This window comes from Periplaneta americana, chromosome 3 (genome assembly GCF_040183065.1).
Source record: "Periplaneta americana isolate PAMFEO1 chromosome 3, P.americana_PAMFEO1_priV1, whole genome shotgun sequence".
Classification (NCBI taxonomy): domain Eukaryota; kingdom Metazoa; phylum Arthropoda; class Insecta; order Blattodea; family Blattidae; genus Periplaneta; species Periplaneta americana.
The window spans coordinates 10614836-10634012 of NC_091119.1; the positions used below are offsets into that span (position 1 = coordinate 10614836).

At 35.6% G+C, this 19177-nt stretch overlaps 1 protein-coding gene across 1 annotated transcript in view; it reads right to left on the bottom strand.

Annotated features, from left to right (window-relative positions):
- Nucleotides 1-19177, bottom strand: part of par-6 (partitioning defective protein 6) — a 116876-nt gene that overhangs the window by 75615 nt on the left and 22084 nt on the right. The gene's annotated exons all lie outside the window — the stretch shown is intronic.

Here is a 19177-nt window from a genome sequence, read left to right on the forward strand (position 1 = left end):
GTCATGAATTTTCTGTATGAAATTGGTTTCAATATAATTACAATTAGCAATAGCCAAGAAGGCTATAACCAAGAATTGAAGTCATTGTCTTCCTTTATGCTCCATAATTTGACTATTTCCCATTATGTGGCTAGTGTTTTATATTTCGTGGGATTCTATACTATGCTATTTTTTTCTGACTCTTCAGCTTTGACTGTGTAAGTGCACATTTGCGTTCATATTTTAAGGTTTTTAGTGCATATAATTCTCAACACTAATGTTCATTGCCTTTCCCCTTGAATCAAAGAATCAGTGTATAAATGCACGCACCAACATACATAGGAGCGGCAGTTTAATTATGCATGCAAAAGTGGACAAATGGGATAACGGAAACAGGGAAAATTATTAACGTTCACTTAACTAGGAAAATTTGTGGTTAAATCACCAATTAAGCCACGCAGTAAGGCAGAGAATAAGAGAAAAGTGGACTGTAACGGTCGTTTAAAGTGAGTAGGCTATGGTTAAAATTCTTAACAAGGTCAATATCTGGTACAATACGACTCTATCTTGATTTCACACGGCTGTGTACAGGAACTGCGAGTGTACCGTAGCTTTCCACTCGTTTCTTCAGATGATAATGAGATCGCAAAGTGTTTCTATCTAAATCAGGGCAGCTCGATATGACAGGTACAAACAAAACCTGCTCCCTTCCCTCAGGATGAGAAGCCACAGCTGCATAAACTTTCCCAGCTGGCTAATTCTTTACCGGTCACTAGGCGTCGTGGGGAACGAAAGGGCTGCGTAGTTAGGGTGCTTCGCTCACAACAATGAAGTAGGTGTCAGTACAGGATATTTGAACGACGAATTTTCGAATTTTCTGGCTGCACTGCATGCAGGGATGCCATTCTGGAGTAGAGATGAGCTTAAACGATATTTTCAAGTATCTGTGACAACTGTGACTGTGACAATTAAATATCTGTGACTTTTATCGGTGATTTTGTCACACCGATATTTTATATCAATACGTAAGCACAATGTGCATGAATTACACCGATATTTTGTCACACCGATAAAAATTAGCAGGAAATATTGAAGAGCATTGAAATATGAATACGATTTCTCTATACATGCCACACATCAGTAATTTATATGGGAAAATCCAACAAAGAAATCATGTAGGCCTACATGTACCATTAACAAATAAATACTTACCTAACTGAACAGTAACTTGTCAAAAGTTAACCTCATGTACCAAGAGGTTATATTATAGATATTGAATCAGTTGATCATTTTTAAATGTAGTTGGGTATGGAGAAATTGAGGTTATACGATTATCCTAATCGTTTTAAAAATTGATCCTTTTTATCGTATATAATATAATGGATAAATTATTTTAAGTCGTGCATTAACATTATAATACTGAATCATAGAATAAATATTAATGAAACATAAGTATTCGGAAAAACATTGGAAAATAATTACAAAATAAAACAGTTGTTCAGACAGGATTTTACACAAGATTAAGTACTGGTAACCAATGGTGTTATTATTTAAATCTTGTAATAACTACATCATTTATAGTAAGATGGAGAAACTACCGTCCGATTGCTGTTATTGTATCATGCGCACGCGCAAACCTACGACGTAGAGGAGAAAATATCAGTCACAGAGTACTGAATACGGAGCAGATTTCGATAGCGATATTTTGTCACAGATATTTCGCGTTATCAGGCATAGGTTTATCTGTGACAAAAAAATACCTGTGACAAAATATCGGTTTGTAAAATATCGGCCATCTCTATTCTGGAGTCTATGATCCATTTGTACAGTACATTCTCCTACAAACAGAATGCTTTCCATTTATGAAGTCGTACTTCTTTTTTCGTATTCATAAACGAGACTTTGGATGAAGACTTCCCAAGTCGACTTTCGCAGTAAAGCTTAACTTTGTTAAAAGTCCCATTCATAGACAATACTTACGAGACTTCAACTTTGACTTTGGTAAGTCGAGATTTGACAATATTTTTCTAATGTTGGCAATCAAAATCACTGCCTTCTAAACGAATTAAATTAACAGATAGTTGAAATCAACGAGTTAGATCGTTGGTTGAAATCGAATAGGCACTGCCACAATCAAGCCATCTTTTGAGACAAATCAATGAAACAATTGAGACAAATCAATGAAACAATTGAACATCGGTACATGTTAAGCGATTGTTAGCCGTTCTTGCAGCTTTACATAAGAATAATATTCGTGGGCTTAGTGGTATGAAACTAACGTAAGTACAAAAATTGATATTTTTAGATCTTATACCAATCGATAATTCGGTCTTCTATTTGGTCATAAAAAATCGCAACTTAGTTCCAGACAATCTTGTACTCTTATGTAATACAATAAGATTCGTAACTACAAAACATGACCGAGTTCATCTGAAATAGTAAGAATTTTGTTGTGAATAAAACATCGATTGTAATTATGTAAAGTTCACATAAAGCCCTCGAATTATTTCATTATAAAATAATTTTATTCTGAAGATACGGAAGCTAAGAAGATGGCATTAATGACAGACTATGAAAGAGACATATTACCCTGCTGACAGTTGGCAGAGCTATTCCCTGCATGTCAGCTGAAACTATTTGAGGAACAACTGGATAATACGCACGGCAGACCAATATCGATAGTCGACTCTACTCGCTGGCCACTAGTCACCGGGCCGTACCGAGCCGTATCAAACAAAATATAATCGAAATGGTGGTAGTCAAATTCGCGACTATATTCTTAAATAATTCACTCCATTAGTCAAGTTCAAGGTTTTATGTAGTACAACGGCGGTTTTTTGAATGCATTAAATGAAAATGAAGATCTAATAAGATAATAAACTAGGTTATCACAAGGAAATTAACAGGAAAAAAGATGTGTTTCACGGAATACAATTAAAATGACGGAAAGTAAATTTCCGGTTAATGTTCGCCAAAGCGTAAAGTACGTAATTATGACGGCGTTGCTGTTTTATTTCTGGCCTATAGAAAAATACCTAGCCTTTTACGAAAAAAAAATTTAAGGACCATGAAATTATTCACCGCTTTCATTATAGGCCTATTATTTTTTAACAATATTACGAATCAAAAACTGTCATATTATATAATTTTAACTACTACATGGACGAACCAAATCAAGCTAACCTAACCTAACCAAAGCTAACCTAACCTAACCTAACCTAACCAAAGCTAAGCTAACCTAACCAAAACTAATCTAACCTAACCAAAGCTAATTTAACCTAACCTAAGCTAACCTAACCAAAGCTAACCTAACCTAACCAAAGCTAAGCTAACCTAACCAAAACTAATCTAACCTAACCAAAGCTAATTTAACCTAACCTCAGCTAACCTAACCTAAGCTAAGCTAATCTAAGCTAAGCTAACCTAACATAACATAACATAACCTTCGTAAATGCAAGGCCTGTAACCGGAGCAAGAAGGGATCTCAATCATTTAATCTGCAAGTACACGCAAAAATAAATTCAAGTAAGGATCACGCTCCCACTGCATGAGAGGTCCGCGCATGCGCTACAGCAAAACTGTTTCTGTCCCGAGCCTCTCATCTAAGGCACTCGTCATAATTTACTCGCAATATTTACGCAAATACACATTGTCGCTAACAGTGGTGCTATCTCTCAATAATGTTCAGAACGAAGGAGGTAGACAGAGAGAGAAAAAATTTCTCACGCCAACTACGCCACACACCAACGTCATGTTCTTATGTTGGTGACATTGTGTATTTACTTAAATTTGGTGCTAAACGTAACGGCACGGTTCAAAGTGACCGTGCTAATTCTCCAGTATAGCGCTATTTGAAAATGAATTGAAATCAATATGCAGAAAACATTATGACGGCCGCAGAATTAAAAATTAACTGCATATCCAACTGCATAAACTATCCTCTATAGAATTAAATAGTCAAACCAATATTAAGCCATCAATTACCTGTAGCATAAAATCGCGATGAAATAAGAAATTGAAATATTGGTGGAACAGTACTCCTCTTTGATTATTTTTCATCAATGAAAGTTGAAACATAATGAGAATGTCTAATACTATCTGTTTATCAAATCTGTACCTTGATTTGAATTTATTATCTGTACCTAATAATACGCTAAGAAACATTAGCAGTTTTAATAATCTCCCGGATGTCCTCAATATTCTCGGAAAATTCAACAATTTCCCAAGTATCAGCCATTTTCCTTATGTCCACGAACGAAAGTCGAAGTCGGCGACTTCGAAGTAAAGTTACGATTTAAATTTACTTTCGTCAAAGTGTCGACTGTGAATAAGAAAATTGTGACTTTGTACTTTCCAAAGTCAACTTTGGTTCAAAGTCTCGACCACAGTCTAGTATATACAGTCGCGAAGCTCAATACGTAGTAAATATGCAAACATTAGATAGTTGCTCACCACTAGGATCGCTAATATCGCCTCATTACAGGCAATGCAAAATAGAACCGTCACAGCCTATTGTTTCTAGCACCCTCAAAACTCAAGCTTCGCGACTGTATATAGTAGACTGTGGTCTCGTCTCGACCCTTACCTCTTTCCTTCCTACATTTCTCCTTCTTCTCCTAGTCTTTTCGAGACTTATCGAAAATCTATTACCCCGTCATACGGTTTGTAATGGAATCTATACTAATAATAAATCTGTAGCCGAAATTTTTCTGATAATTTTCGATTTTCGATTGGTCCTAACATATATAATTAACCACCCTGAAACCGAAAATCGCTTTTTTGAAATTTTTGTTTCTATGTCTGTCGTCTGTCTGTCTGTCTGTATGTTTGTTACCTTTTCACGCGATAATGGGTGAACGGATTTCAATGAAAATTGGAATATAAATTAAGTTCGTTGTAACTTAGATTTTAGGCTATATGGCATTCAAAATACATTATTTAAAAGGGGGGTTATAAGGGGGCCTGAATTAAATAAATCGAAATATCTCGCTTATTATTGATTTTTGTGAAAAATGTTACATAACAAAAGTTTCTTTAAAAATAATTTGCGATAAGTTTTATTCCTTGAACAATTTTGATAGGGCTGATATTTAATGAGATAAATGAGTTTTAAAATTAAAATAACTGCCATCTAAGGCCGTATAATGAAATAAAAAACGAATGACGTCTATAAGGGGCCTTGGACAACAACAATCGAAAGCTATGAAAGATAGCCTACAGAGAACGTTTCTGTGTTTGTATGAAGTAATATCGGAAGCTAAATTAACCGATTTGTATAATTAATTATTATTTCACCATTAGAAAGTGTAGTTTCTCTAGATGGACATAATGCTATAATGTTATTACAGTAACTTCTGATATAATATAATGTAATGTAATATATAATATAATATAAGTTATTTGAAGGGTTCAGAACCATAGTGGGCCAAGCGCCATTTACTGAATACGTAGAAAACAAGGGTTAAAATTAAGTTATTACCATAATTCAATGGAAACCTATAACAAGTAAAATAAAGTACACACATTAAATCTAAATGATGTCAATGTTCATTAAACTATGGTTACATGTAATAAAAATTAGAAACATGTTAAAGGAATTGTCATTGCACCAATGAGTGATCTCTGGACCAAAATGATCGCATTTTAATTATTTGGATGCAATTTAAATTAAGTAACATATTAAACGATTTATCCTTCTATCTTTTTTTTTATTTAATTAGGTTATTTTACGACGCTTTATCAACAGCTTTGGTTATTTAGCGTCTGAATGAGATGAAGGTGATAATGCCGGTGAAATGAGTCCGGGGTCCAACACCGTAAGTTACCTAGCATTTGCTCGTATCGGGTTGAGGGAAAACCCCTTATTCTTCTATCAAACACGAATGTTCCCTGGATCAAATGTCCTATTTTAATTATGTAATTACTTTATATTTATTTCTAACGGGTGCAGCGGAGCGCACGGGTACGGCTAGTGTTCATAATAAAATTTTATTTCTATGCATTATCAGTATTAATGCCTATAATCTTAATATCTTTTCACAGTTTTAACCGTTTTTATCATGCTTCTTTCATGTGCATTCATTTACAAATGCAATTTTCAATGTACCTCAAGATTTTATTTTAAGAGATATATAGGCCTAAAGAGAAACCTGTCTCTAACTGCTACTAGACGTCTTATGAAGAAATGGTGGTTAAAACAGGTGGACGCTAAATTACTGTGAAGACGGTTTTGGAATGTAGGTGTGAGAAGAGGGATAGGTACTGTACGTAGGTAGACATCTAAATTTTAAATTATGTTTTATTTAACGACGCTCGCAACTGCCGAGGTTATATTAGGTGGTGTGCCACAATTTTGTCTCGCAGAGTTCTTTTACATGGCAGTAAATCTACTGACATGAGCCTCTCGTATTTAAGCACACTTAAATGACATGGATCTCGGTAGGGATCGAACCCGCAACATCGGACATAGAAAGTCAGCACCATACTAACTGTGCCACCCAGGCCGATAGATAGCTAATGAAATGCATTTAACTATACTTAATATACATATTCAGTAGTGTATGCTAGTCCAAAAACACGTTTTCTGAGATCTCGAAAATAGTGATCAATCAAAAATCTATTTGGATGCATCCATTTCCTCTTTTACTGCCACTCAAAATGTAATTGAAAGAAAGAAAGAAAGAAAGAAAGAAAGAAAGAAAGAAAGAAAGAACTAAAGAAAGAAAGAAAGAAAGAAAGGTGGTCAGCTTGAGTCGGGCAAAATTTTGGAATATAGAACCTAGTCTTATTTTACCACATTATATTATTCGTATACGCATTTATAAATTAACTTCTTATAAACTTTTTACGTCAAATTGTTAAGTAGGCCTATATAGTGCAGAAACTTTCGAACACAATTATGGAAATGCCCTTTAGCGTAGTATATTTCAAATAGCTAGAGCTATATAGTCGTAGAACATTTTGAACACAATTATAAAAATGCCCTTTAGTGTATTATGTTCCAAATAGCTTTAGTTCTTTGAAGAAAACAACATCGTTACAACTCGCAGACACTTCGTAGTTTCTTCGTGCCATTTCAGCACCTAACACGGGAAAAAAAAAAACACATAAATTACGTTCGATATAGTAGTTGCAGGACAGTATGATTTTACTCATCCCTCCTCGATGTTTTGAATTGTTTAGTTCTCATACAGTAGATGCCGTGCATGCCTCCAGGTTATCACAATACTGTTTTTATTTTTTCAATCAATTATTACCAATAAGGTACACTAACTTCGGGTATTGTTCGTTTAGTTATATACATTCAATACATTGGTTTATTAAATTTGTGAACTCTTTACGCTGCCGACGGAGAACAGGCTCTGCTACGAGTGTTGCAGTAAAGAAAATGGTCTGATTTACTTTCAGGGGCAAGTTGTAAATATCTGGTTCCCGCCTTTACCTCAACGAGGGCTAATCAATAAATTTCCGGAATACCCTGAATAAAGGCAACACACAGGACACAGGAAACGGAGAAGTTATCTAGAACTAGGGAAACGCCTGGAATATATACTAAATGCATTACTTGAAAGACAGAGAAAAAACTAGCCGTAAGGCGTATATAGAGAGATTCAGGAAAAATTGAAATAGGTCCTTGACATGTTTGCACAAAATCACGTGTAGAAGCTCAGCTCTTAAAGACAATCTGACGCTGTTTGATTGACTGAACAGGCATGGAAGAAATAATCTTCAGTGGCACGCGTGTATACGTTTAACGGTACATTAAATACAGGTGCAGTTCGGAAATATACTGACTGACACTCGTAAATCTCAGGTATTAGTGCACATCCAATGTTTGTGTTCACATTTAATTTTCGTCCCGAACGAGGATGTTCACAGTTCCTGAAAAATTAAAACTAATAACACAACGGACAGCATTAATAATGCCCAATACTTTCAATTATAAAATATACTATTATCTAATTAAATTTTTTAAATGTCCATATTTTCTAGATATTAAAAGTTCAAAAGCGACTCAGTAAAAGTTTAAAATTTCTATAGTTAAAACTGCAACACTTTTAACGTTTTAACTGTAGAAAGTTTTACAGTTTTAATCAAGTGTTAAAGTGAACAATAAAAAATAAAAACCAATGACTCAGTAAAGCTGAAAAATACGTAGATAATACAATTATCAAGCGTATGAATGAAACGGTATGGTTTTCCCGAAGCCAAGGTTTCTACTTGCAAAGATTAAATAATTCAATTGCTGCATTTGTGTTGGGCGTAAGGTTATGTTAGAGTTTAGTTTCATACGATAATCTTAAATTACAATAATTTGATTCACATGTTGCAATTTGTTGCGCCGAGCATGACAATGTTGAGTTCCGTTGCCCTAAATTGGTAAGATACCGTAAATCTGTAGCAGACATAACCACTTTCCATCCAGTGACATTTCTTAAAAATAATTCTCCGGGAAATTATTGTGATGCTGCGAAAAAAAAATGTTACGAGATCTGCGCAGAAACACGCGTTTTGATACCGAAAAGAGCATTGGGGCCGTCTGTGCACAACGATTTCTCATAAATTACATTAGAATTTATTTTAGATTATGTGCATTAAATATAATAATTTAGTACAAAGATGGCTGGGGAATTAAGGAAATTCCAATGATTGCGTAGGACGTTTACACTCTAATTAAAGTAATAAAACACAATATATGTTTTAACACTAGTCTATTTTTTTATATTCATGTATATTACGGCACATAACCCATATACCCAATATTATTTTCCATTATTATTGTCTGCGGAAATGAAATTTAAACTTACTTATAGAAAACTGTTAATTTACTACTTGTCTAATACCAGTTGGAATAAATTGACCTATAGGTGAAATAGTGACTAAGGGATCATTCACAATGATTCACATATAAACACTAACATTAACATTGCCGTTAGACGTTAACATGAAAGTTTGCGAACTCCAAACTTTCATGCTTATGCTTACGTGATTTGCAAACAGTACACAATCGTGGAGCGCTGAAGTATACGACAGAATATGAGGAAATGGCGTCGTTGTTATGTTTCCATGGTTACCAAGTATCTTTGCGGTAAATAGGCGCTGATGTGGAGACATCAATGTCAGACATAATCAAAATATAGGAAGAATCGAAAAATGGACAATGTAAATAGACATGGAGATAGTAAATACACAAAACGAAAGATAAACTTGCATTTAAAGCAACTCTCCGTAGAGTAGCCGCTAAATTGATAGCCAGAAAGATCACTTATGAGAGTGTTTACTTTCCATAGTAACAATGTCTTCACGAAATATGTGGATTCTCGGAAGAAGTTTTAACACATAAATACAGAAGATGTTGACGCACTAACACTCACACGAATAATTATGCAACTAATAACGGTCTTGATGATGTCAGAGAGGCGTATTAAAAATAATATATTGCTCAAGGAGCCAAAATCCGAGACACGAATGCAAAGGAGACGTAAACTAATTCCATGGCCTTCCTTATTATTTGCGGTTATGTTTATGTCCCCATCATGAATGATGTGATTTTACCGTAACGCTTACATTATGTTTAATTTTCATTGTGAATGGGCCTTAACACATTACTGACTTTTCGCAAGTTATATTTCATCTCAAACTTGCAGTCTGTGTAAGTGATATGAAGCTTTGTTATGTTGTCTGAGAAGCTTGTCCGACAACACTCTTCCGCTGCATTTCTTCCTGAGCACTGACATCGTTTCCAGACATGTTTATATTCACCTTGACCTTGATACCTTTAACGTAACGATACCATTTAAAATAAGACATTAAATGTGCATTCGACGCACGATATAATTAAATTCCAAGAACTATTATCGAAAGAAAATCCTAAGTGAAAAAAGTACAAAGCTGGATAGTACCCTTAACCTCAAAAGATTAGACTTCGAAAGGCTGGTTCAATTTTGTGTGTTAGTTTATGGAGGAAATGAGAAAAATCACGAAACTTCATTACGGCAACCCAAATAAAGCTGACGCCAGACCGATCTGCTACTTCTGCTTTTTTTTTTTTTTCCTTTACAACGAACATTGTGACAGGAAACTGAATTTTCAAGATTTCGGTAATATGATCTGTTTTCAGAGCCTACCCCTAAGAGTGCCGACAAAGAAAATCCCATTTAGCAATGTAGCCGAAGGGAAGTTCACGCCTCCTACTACGGAATTTTAGAACAAAACCTCCACCTTCTCTCCCTACAACACATGGTTTTCGTTCTTAACGACTACACTAGAGAAGAAACCAATCCTTGCACGTGTTTCCCAATTACAGCGTTCTCTGCAATAATGATCTCTCTACAACTTACTAGACGATTTGGCAATGGTAATAATTAGGGACCGGATTTTTATGTAATATCAAGGTGTGAAATATGTACATATTTATGTAAAAAAAATAAGCTGAATATGTACCAAAATATGTAAAATCATGAAAATATTTAATATCAATATCTGGCAGGTATAGGATAGGTAAGACTCTCCAGTTGTGATTTCATAGAGCACCCGACGTTTTTACCGGACACTTGACACATTACTATTTTTCCATCTGTAGTGAAAGTCCATCGCAATCCATGGTTTTATTTTTGTCGTTTGGGTTGAAGATACAGGTGCCATTTTAGTTAGTTAAAAGCAGTAGATAAACTCACTTGCACTTTATACTGTAAGTACTAAAACTAAAGAACTGAATGAAATGAATGACATGACAAAGCTGCAAGCACTGTTTCGCTTTACTGGATTAGGAGAAAATAGGAGATGTGGGACACATGCATTAGCTGCTCCCTGTAAGAAACAAAGTACCTACTAAAACCTCAAACTATAGGCATTTACAAACTGTTGTTTGAAAAGTGACATTCCTCTCTCATTCAGAAAGGTAGGATTATTCCAGCCGAGAACCATACTTTCTAATTGCTCGGAAAATCCCATTTCCGTATAGGTCTACTAAATTTAAAGTAAAGAAGTCAAGCATTAACCTGAAAAGTTATTTATTTTAATCTTTCAACATCTTTCCAGTTTGTTCCTTTACTCCAGATTCTTTTCAAAAGTCGGCTACTTTATTTCGGCTCATGCCAGATTTGATACGAGTTTTCCCTGGAAGAATTAGGAAGAGGGTGGGTAAGGTTGCAAATTGCTTGGGAACGGCTTGTTAAGACGTGTGCAGAACAATTATAGTTCGAGACAAATCATGTCATCCTCATCCCACTCCACCGCATGAAGGCAACGCTACTTTCTGAGCGATTTTTTACAATACAAAGTAGTTGTATGAGAAAGGTTGCCTTTTGGTCACTCATATTTACAGTGGGCGGTATGAGGTGAGTGCCTCTATTACTTTCTGGAACTAAGGACGTTATGTTTCGTCCCGAAATATATCCTTTCTTGGGTAGGTAAAAAGACTTTTTAAATCTGTGTATTTCAAATTGTAAACTTCCCCAGAAAAAGTTTTTTTTTTCTTTTAGAGAAGTAAAAATGAATAAAACCCCGAAATGTGTAGATTTATGTAATATCAAGCCATAATATGTAATGTGGGGTAAATCTGTAAAAATGTGTAGTATCAAATTTTAATATATTGATGGTAATTACAAGATTCGCAAAGATTTGTTATTTATACACGGTTAAGTTGAAAGGAATATAATATGAAATTACATAAAAATTCGGTCCCTAGTAATAATTCTTTATTACCGTTAATTTTCAATTAAAGATATTAGTGAAACCTTCACCATAAATCTCACATCGAGGGTCTAATACTGTAACTAGGTAACTAGATATTTGAGTTATCTACTTTAGTGGTTATGTTAGTAATAAGTTTAGAGAACCATTATGGTTTCTTAAGCTAAATTCGCGGGTGCTCGTGTAAAGGGGGTTAAGTATGATTTGGCTAAACTGGAATAAGTACAAATTTGATCTAGCCACAATTACTTCTCTTGTGTTAAAGGGGTTAAGTTATTCTTCCATCTATGATGCAGTTACAGTGTTCCGTATTTTGTGACAAAGGGGTTTTGTTCAGTACCAAAGGAGAGAAGTTTACATACCTTGCAATTTGACTTAACCCTCTTTACACGAGCACCTGCGAATTATTTATTTTTAAAATCTGCTACACAACATTAAGTTTACCACACATGGAGACAATGGGTTGGATGCACAAACGCAATTTCTTAATTATCTCAAAACATTACATTTCCAGTTATCCAGTTACAGTACTAGAGCCCCGATATGATTCGCTTAGAATCGAACTTTCACTCAGCGATGAGAATTAAACCAAGTTATGTCTGGCAACCAAATGATTTATTTACTTTTGATCACTTATCAGCAGATTGCAATAAACGTAGTCACATTTACCATCTGTTGGCTTCTTCCAGTTACAAGCAATTCCCATTCAATGTTAAAAAATTATCTCTTCTTCTTCTTCTTCTTCTTCTACTTCTTCCTCAATGGGTCAGGCTGTTACCACAATCTACTATATACATTCACGAAGCTAGAGTTTTGAGGGTGCTAGAAACAATAGACTGTGAAGGTACTATTTTGCATTGCCTGTAATGAGGCGATATTAGCGATCCTAGTGGTGAGCAACTACCTAATGTTTGCATATTTATTACATATTGAGCTTCGCGACTGTATATACTAGACTGTACTGTTACCTATTCCGGTAAAAGGTAAAGGTATCCCCGTAACTTTCCATGAAGGCGCTTGGGGGGCATGGAGGTAGAGCCCCATGCTTTCCATGACCTCGGCACTAGAATGAGGTGGTGTGGTCGGCACCACGCTCTGACCGCCTTTTACCCCCGGGAAAGACCCGGTACTCAATTTTATAGGAGGCTGAGTGAACCTCGGGGCCGTTCTGAAAGTTTGGCAACGAGGAAAAAATCCTGTCACCACCTGGGATCGAACCCCGGACCTTCCAGTCCGTAGCCAGCTGCTCTACCAACTGAGCTACCTGGCCGCCCACCTATTCCGGTACCCATTTTTATTTTCGCAACTCGCTACCTGGGCAGCGGTTCGGATGACATTTTGTGTAAACGTTTCTTTTTTTTATATATATATTTTTTCAATAGGTTATTTTACGACGCTATATCAACATTTTAGGTTATTTAGCATCTGAATGAGATGAAGGTGATAATGCCGGTGAAATGAGTCCGGGGTCCAGCACCGATAGTTACCCAGCATCTTTTCAATCTATTTTCCTATATATTATTAATTTTATTCAAAATAACAAATCATCAGCCTACAAAATGTAGGTGGCCACAAGAACTCTGAATTGCAAAAGACAGTGAACACTGGAAATTTGAACATGAGTTTACATAATATTTTGAAAGCACTTAAAAATACATATAATTTAACAACTATACAAAATAGCATAAAAGTGTCATAACTTATTACAATAATTTAAGCATAGTAAAGATGACTATGTAAACACACAGTGAGTCCTTAATAATACTAAGGCCCAATTGTATAAAACTCCCTGACTAAAGATCAACTTTGATCGAAGATCGGAAAGTGAACCGAGTTCAGACACTTCTTCTACTGTATAAAACTTTTCTGCGATCAAATTATCTTGGTTCAAATGCAATCTAAGTTCACGTGAAAAGGATTTGGCAACTTCGCATAAACAGGTGAAATACGTGATGCGCGGACCATGTTATACAGGTTTGTTCAGTGTTGCCAATCTAGCGACTTTAACTCTTTTTCAACAACAATTTCTTTTAACTTTTATATTGCTTAAATAGGGATTTAGTGACCTTTTTAACACCCCATAGTGACAAAATTTAATCTTTCTTTGTTGATAATGAGAAATCTAGCGACTTTACAACTACTTTTTGGCGACTTTCCGTATTACACTCTGTTGGAGACACTGGTTTTTTTGTGCAATGTAAATAATGGCGGACAATAAGAAGAAGGTTGACTGTTCTCCAAGTTATCATCATGTTATGGTGTTTGATACTGCTAAACATAATAAAGCTTTATAAAACGACAATTTCGTTTAGTAATACAATTAATTGAAAATTTATGAATGTATCTATCATATCATTAATAATTAATGCTTGTTATAAACATAATATAATTATAGGTTATGTTATTTGATACTGCTGAACACGATAGAGCCTCATAAAATATAAGAATGTTTGTGTATTAAGGCAAGAAATTGAAAGAAATATATATAAATGTGCCTTACATATCTATTAATATTAATAATAATGGATATTTTATTTGCACAATCTGTCACTCATATATTTCGAACAGAAAAGAAATAACTGTACTTGTATCATCTAACTTAATCGGAGAAATTTCTTCAGTCAAAGTTGACTTTGGTTTGAAACAAATTAATCTCAGATTAGACTTCATACAACACAAAATTCCAAGTTCAGCTGAAACAAGGGTCAATTTAACCTCTGATATAAGATTAAATGGTTTATACAATCGGGCCTAACTGTAAGAATAATTTGTTCTAATATTCAGTGAATGCCGAGTTCCTTTAAAATATTTCATGTATATTTAGGTAAACATTCTCGGCTACCAGATAGTAATCCTCTCACAGATCAGCCGTCTGAATTGATGCTGTATTTGTCGCTGAACTATGGTACACCTGGTTCGTATATCGATTATTTCTCTAAGCCTTCCTTAATCTTTTTATCCTCCTTTAAAACAATCCAAATATCTTGATATCCCAGTTTTTAATCTTATCTAATTCTGTGCATTTTCTAGTTGAGCTAAGGAAGTTTATCTCAATATTTTCTTCACCTGTATTTTGTTTTGCTTTTTGTATCTGTTGTTTTAGTTATATTTATGTGAATAGTTACATTGTAAAATTCCTTTGCAAAACGAAGAGTTACATTTGTTCAGATCAAATTTCTGCACATTTAAAGGACAAAACTAAAATTCTTTCAATCATCCATTATCATAATACACTGCTCTCTTAAATTAACAGAGCATATTGTAAATCAAATCAATGGCTTTCCCAAAACACACTATGAAATGTTTCACATAAAACAATTTTTATCTAGAAAAGGAAGCAAACACGACCAAATTATATTAAACTTTTTGTTTGAAACATCTCAAGGAATAACCCCCTGAAATTAATTATACCTATTTCTTACGGTTTACCCTGTATAATATGAAACCCAATAACTTTGTTTTAAAAAAAAAACATAATTACATCGTCATACAATATGTCCTAAATCTGAAGTGTAATCTTCAGCAATCAACATTTCAGAATACTTACATTATACTAGTAAATAATGACCACCATGCAACATAGCAAGTTGCGGAAGATAGGACAGACATCTATCGATGAGGGTTTCGACATTATATTGCCAATGCATTTCACAACACTTGCCTAATGTACGACAGAATACAAAACAATGTTACATTTCAGGTATTCAATGAAGCAATACATTAGCTTCATTAATTTCGCAACTTTTTAAGTTTCCTCCGTTCCGACTTTAATGGTAGCATTTCGCGCTACAAATCCAGTGAATCCAAGTTCGATCAGGGAAGAAAGTGGACATCTATTGGCGGACCATCGGATCTGTGCCCCTTCAGCGCTGTCGTTCTTGGAAAAGTTAACGGTTGTACTCACTCCATTCCACCCGCTTTCCCCCCCCCCCACCACGTTAAACAGCAGGCCACGAACCTTGCCGAATAGGGATGTTGCCAAACTTCCGTCAAACAGTGTCATAAATAACTGGTCCTCCATGCTACAATATTATTTCTTTCAATCAAAATACATCTTGTATTTCTACATTTTTTAAACCTAAATCCCATGTCTCGAATCACTTTCCGTAGTTTTTCTCTCCAACCTTGGAAATTATTACTTTTCAGTAATTTATTCAATGTTGAAACTTCTTTCTGAACGGCATAAAATTTTTGTATCTTTCTTCTTAAAATACATCGGTTCATATCTACAATAATTGAAAGTTCTCTTGGTCTGTTCTTCTCTGGTGATTCTCCTGCACAGACTCCCTCTCTCCTGATTTTCTTTATTAGGAGTTCTGACCTGTCTATATAAATTACATAAAATGTTGTATTATTAGTATTAGTTAAGTAAGTAATTTTAATACGTAATCAATTGAAATAAAATAAGCCTCACCTGTGATAGCAGCTGCTCTTTTCGTTGCCTGATTTATAGGAAACAAATATTGACCTGTTTGTTTCTCTTCATCGCAAAATGCTATTACGTACTTGCTTAATAATATTTCTTTCGTCACTCCGTGCTACAGTATTCATGTTGAGTTGACAACACTGGACTGCAAGTGCAAATATTGTAAACTGTCCCGCAAGAATGCCAAAATTGAGAGTAGTGGGGGACAGAAAGGGAGAGATAGAAAAGAGAGAGATAGGAATGCAGGGAGAGAGATGAATTACCGAGGCTGAGAAGGAATTAGAGTTCAGTTCGCATATCTTACGGGGGCACAGATCCGACGTTCCGACTATATCTCCCTCCTATGGAGACTAGGTGAATATTCTTTGCCTTCTGCTTCAATTGACTGAGGGAAAACCCCAGAAAAACCCAACCAGGATTTGAACCCGGGCCCACTCGTTCCACGGCCAGACGCGCTAACAGTTACTCCACAGCGCTGGACCTAGTATTAGTTTACAAGTCACCTAGTTGCCAGTCACTGGTGTGCAGTATGGACACGGCCTAAGCAGAGGAATTTTCACATCGTTGCAAATTATTAAATATCGCAGGGTACTAACAGAGATTAGGCAATAGAATTATGTAGCTGCATGTGACATAAATGTAAGTGGGCAACATTAAGGCCGCTATAAGCTCTTTACAGAAAATACATTTCAAACTAGTGGACCATAACTATTTTTATTGAATTTCATGAAAACTTACTCGAAAGCATCAGTTACAGGAAATTCCATCACACGCATATAACTGTAGGTGAAACATACACAGACTAAAGTGTGAAACACAGAATGGAAAGCCCTATAGTAGTGGGTGTATCCTTTCCATTAAATGAACTGCTTTTCAAAGTTTCCACCTTCACCCTCCAACTTCCTTCCTACCACACAATACCACTCATTAAAGTACACACATGCATACAAAGAGCTGTTCAGCATTTCTGGCACTGCCTACACTACAACTGTTGCTCTGACAATCCTCCAACAGTAGCAACAAGATCTGTCTTCACAAAACTAGTGTCTGTCAACCTCGTCAAATGCATTTACATCTACTAGGAGAAAATTACAAACATTTACACCTAATTACGAACAGAACTGTTAAATTATAAATTATTAGTTAAACCTATAACAGACTTTTTACGACTCGTACACACCACTACAGGAACACCAAAACACGATGTGTTATACAGGGACATCATTTTATTTTTACTAACATTTCTAATATTAACCTGGTTATACCTTTGGATTAATGATTGAGACCCGGAAACACCGTTTGCTACCCCCATCCACGACTGGAGTTCGATGATACTGGCGTAAAATACAAACAAATCACTTTAGTAGGTACAGGAGGGAAGAAAAGTAGTTCATCCATTTACGTAAACTAGGAAATATCGCGATTTTGAGTGTGATACTTTTCATTAGGTTTTGTCTAATCAAAATACAGTACAGTATTAACAATAATAGTGTTTTTACTCATGAACTGAGCTGTCCATGCTGACGTATTCATTATGCAGTGTATATTATACTGTCTATAGCACATTAGCGTACAATATAGAGAATGAAGTTAAATTGAAAAATAATCATAATATGGATATTTAAACACAATTTTGAAAATGGTGGCCGTTCATTTCGATACAGGCTTTAGTTCTTTTTTTGCATATTATCGCACGATAGACTATTGTACCTAATTCCAATTACCAGTTTCGTCCTTCTTACTTAGTAACTCATGTTGAAATAATTATGTACCTACTCTATAAAAGAGTACCTTACGTACTGTAAATTCAGTCTTCACTTCTGCCCGACCCGCACAGATAAAATTACTCAGACATGCTATCTACTGTCCGTCCAAGTGGTTATGTCGCAGGATCATAGAAAAGGGGGTGGGGGAATCACGTGATAGTTAATTACTTAACGAGGCCCTTTTATTTAAGTTATTTTAAACCGTTGCAAAATATTACGTAGACGTCCAATTAATTCCTAACAGAAATTAATGTTTTAAGAAAAGAGCTAAGAAAGCCCAACCACTAGTCTTTACAGTGGAGCGAGCAGAAGCAAGTGGGGGAAAATCGGGATGCGACGTAGGTAAACGGACGACAGTACCTGTGCGAAAATATGATTCAATATTGGAAGTTTTCGTAACTGGAAAACGCGAACATATTTCTGAAACTTACTATAATCACTAACTCAGTACTGCGGCCTTGGTTCTGTGTGGAGGACAGTTGGAACTTCGTTAGTAGAAGGGGTGGGAGTGAAGTACATTCAAAAACTCAGGTACAATAAAAGTTGAAGTAAAAATAAAATGATGTCCCTGTATATGTTAAGTACAGCGTGAGAGGGAGAGCCAATACAATATAAAACTGTCATAACACATCACTGAACACTCAATCTGTATCTGAGGGAAATAAACAATGACCACAAAATTAACTCTTCACCACACATATACAGGATGCTTCCGAGGTGGTGTTACAAACGTTCAGGGATGATGGCGAAGGGCATATGTATCAATTTGAGATAGGGAACCCTGGTCCGGAAATGACAGAGTCGAAAGTTACAAGCAAAAATAGTTGTGTGGAAATGAAATAATTTTATTCCTCTGTACACCTTATTTATGTGTATTTATCTGTGCATCTTACACATACTGTATTCATCTGACGTTGTTTACGTTGTCTACTTACAGTATTCCATTCAGTGCGCTGTCTGAGGGATGGGGGCAGGAAACTACACTAAAGCAATGCAGATAGCGTAATGTGTAATGGACATGGTCGGTCCTGATATGCACGTCTGTAGACAGCAGTGTATGTGTACAAGTTGCAGTGTCCAGTCGATCAGTCCTAGTGAAATGGAGGAGTACACGAGAGCGGAATATGCAGACCTGATTTTCGAATACGGATGAGCCAATGGGAACAGTAGACAAGCTCATAGATTGTATCGGGACAAATACCCACGTAGGAGACATCCGGCCCATACCATCTTCCCACGACTGTTCCAAAGGTTAAGGGAAGGAGGGCACGTGTTGCCAAATTACAATTCCATTTCCACACAACTATTTTTG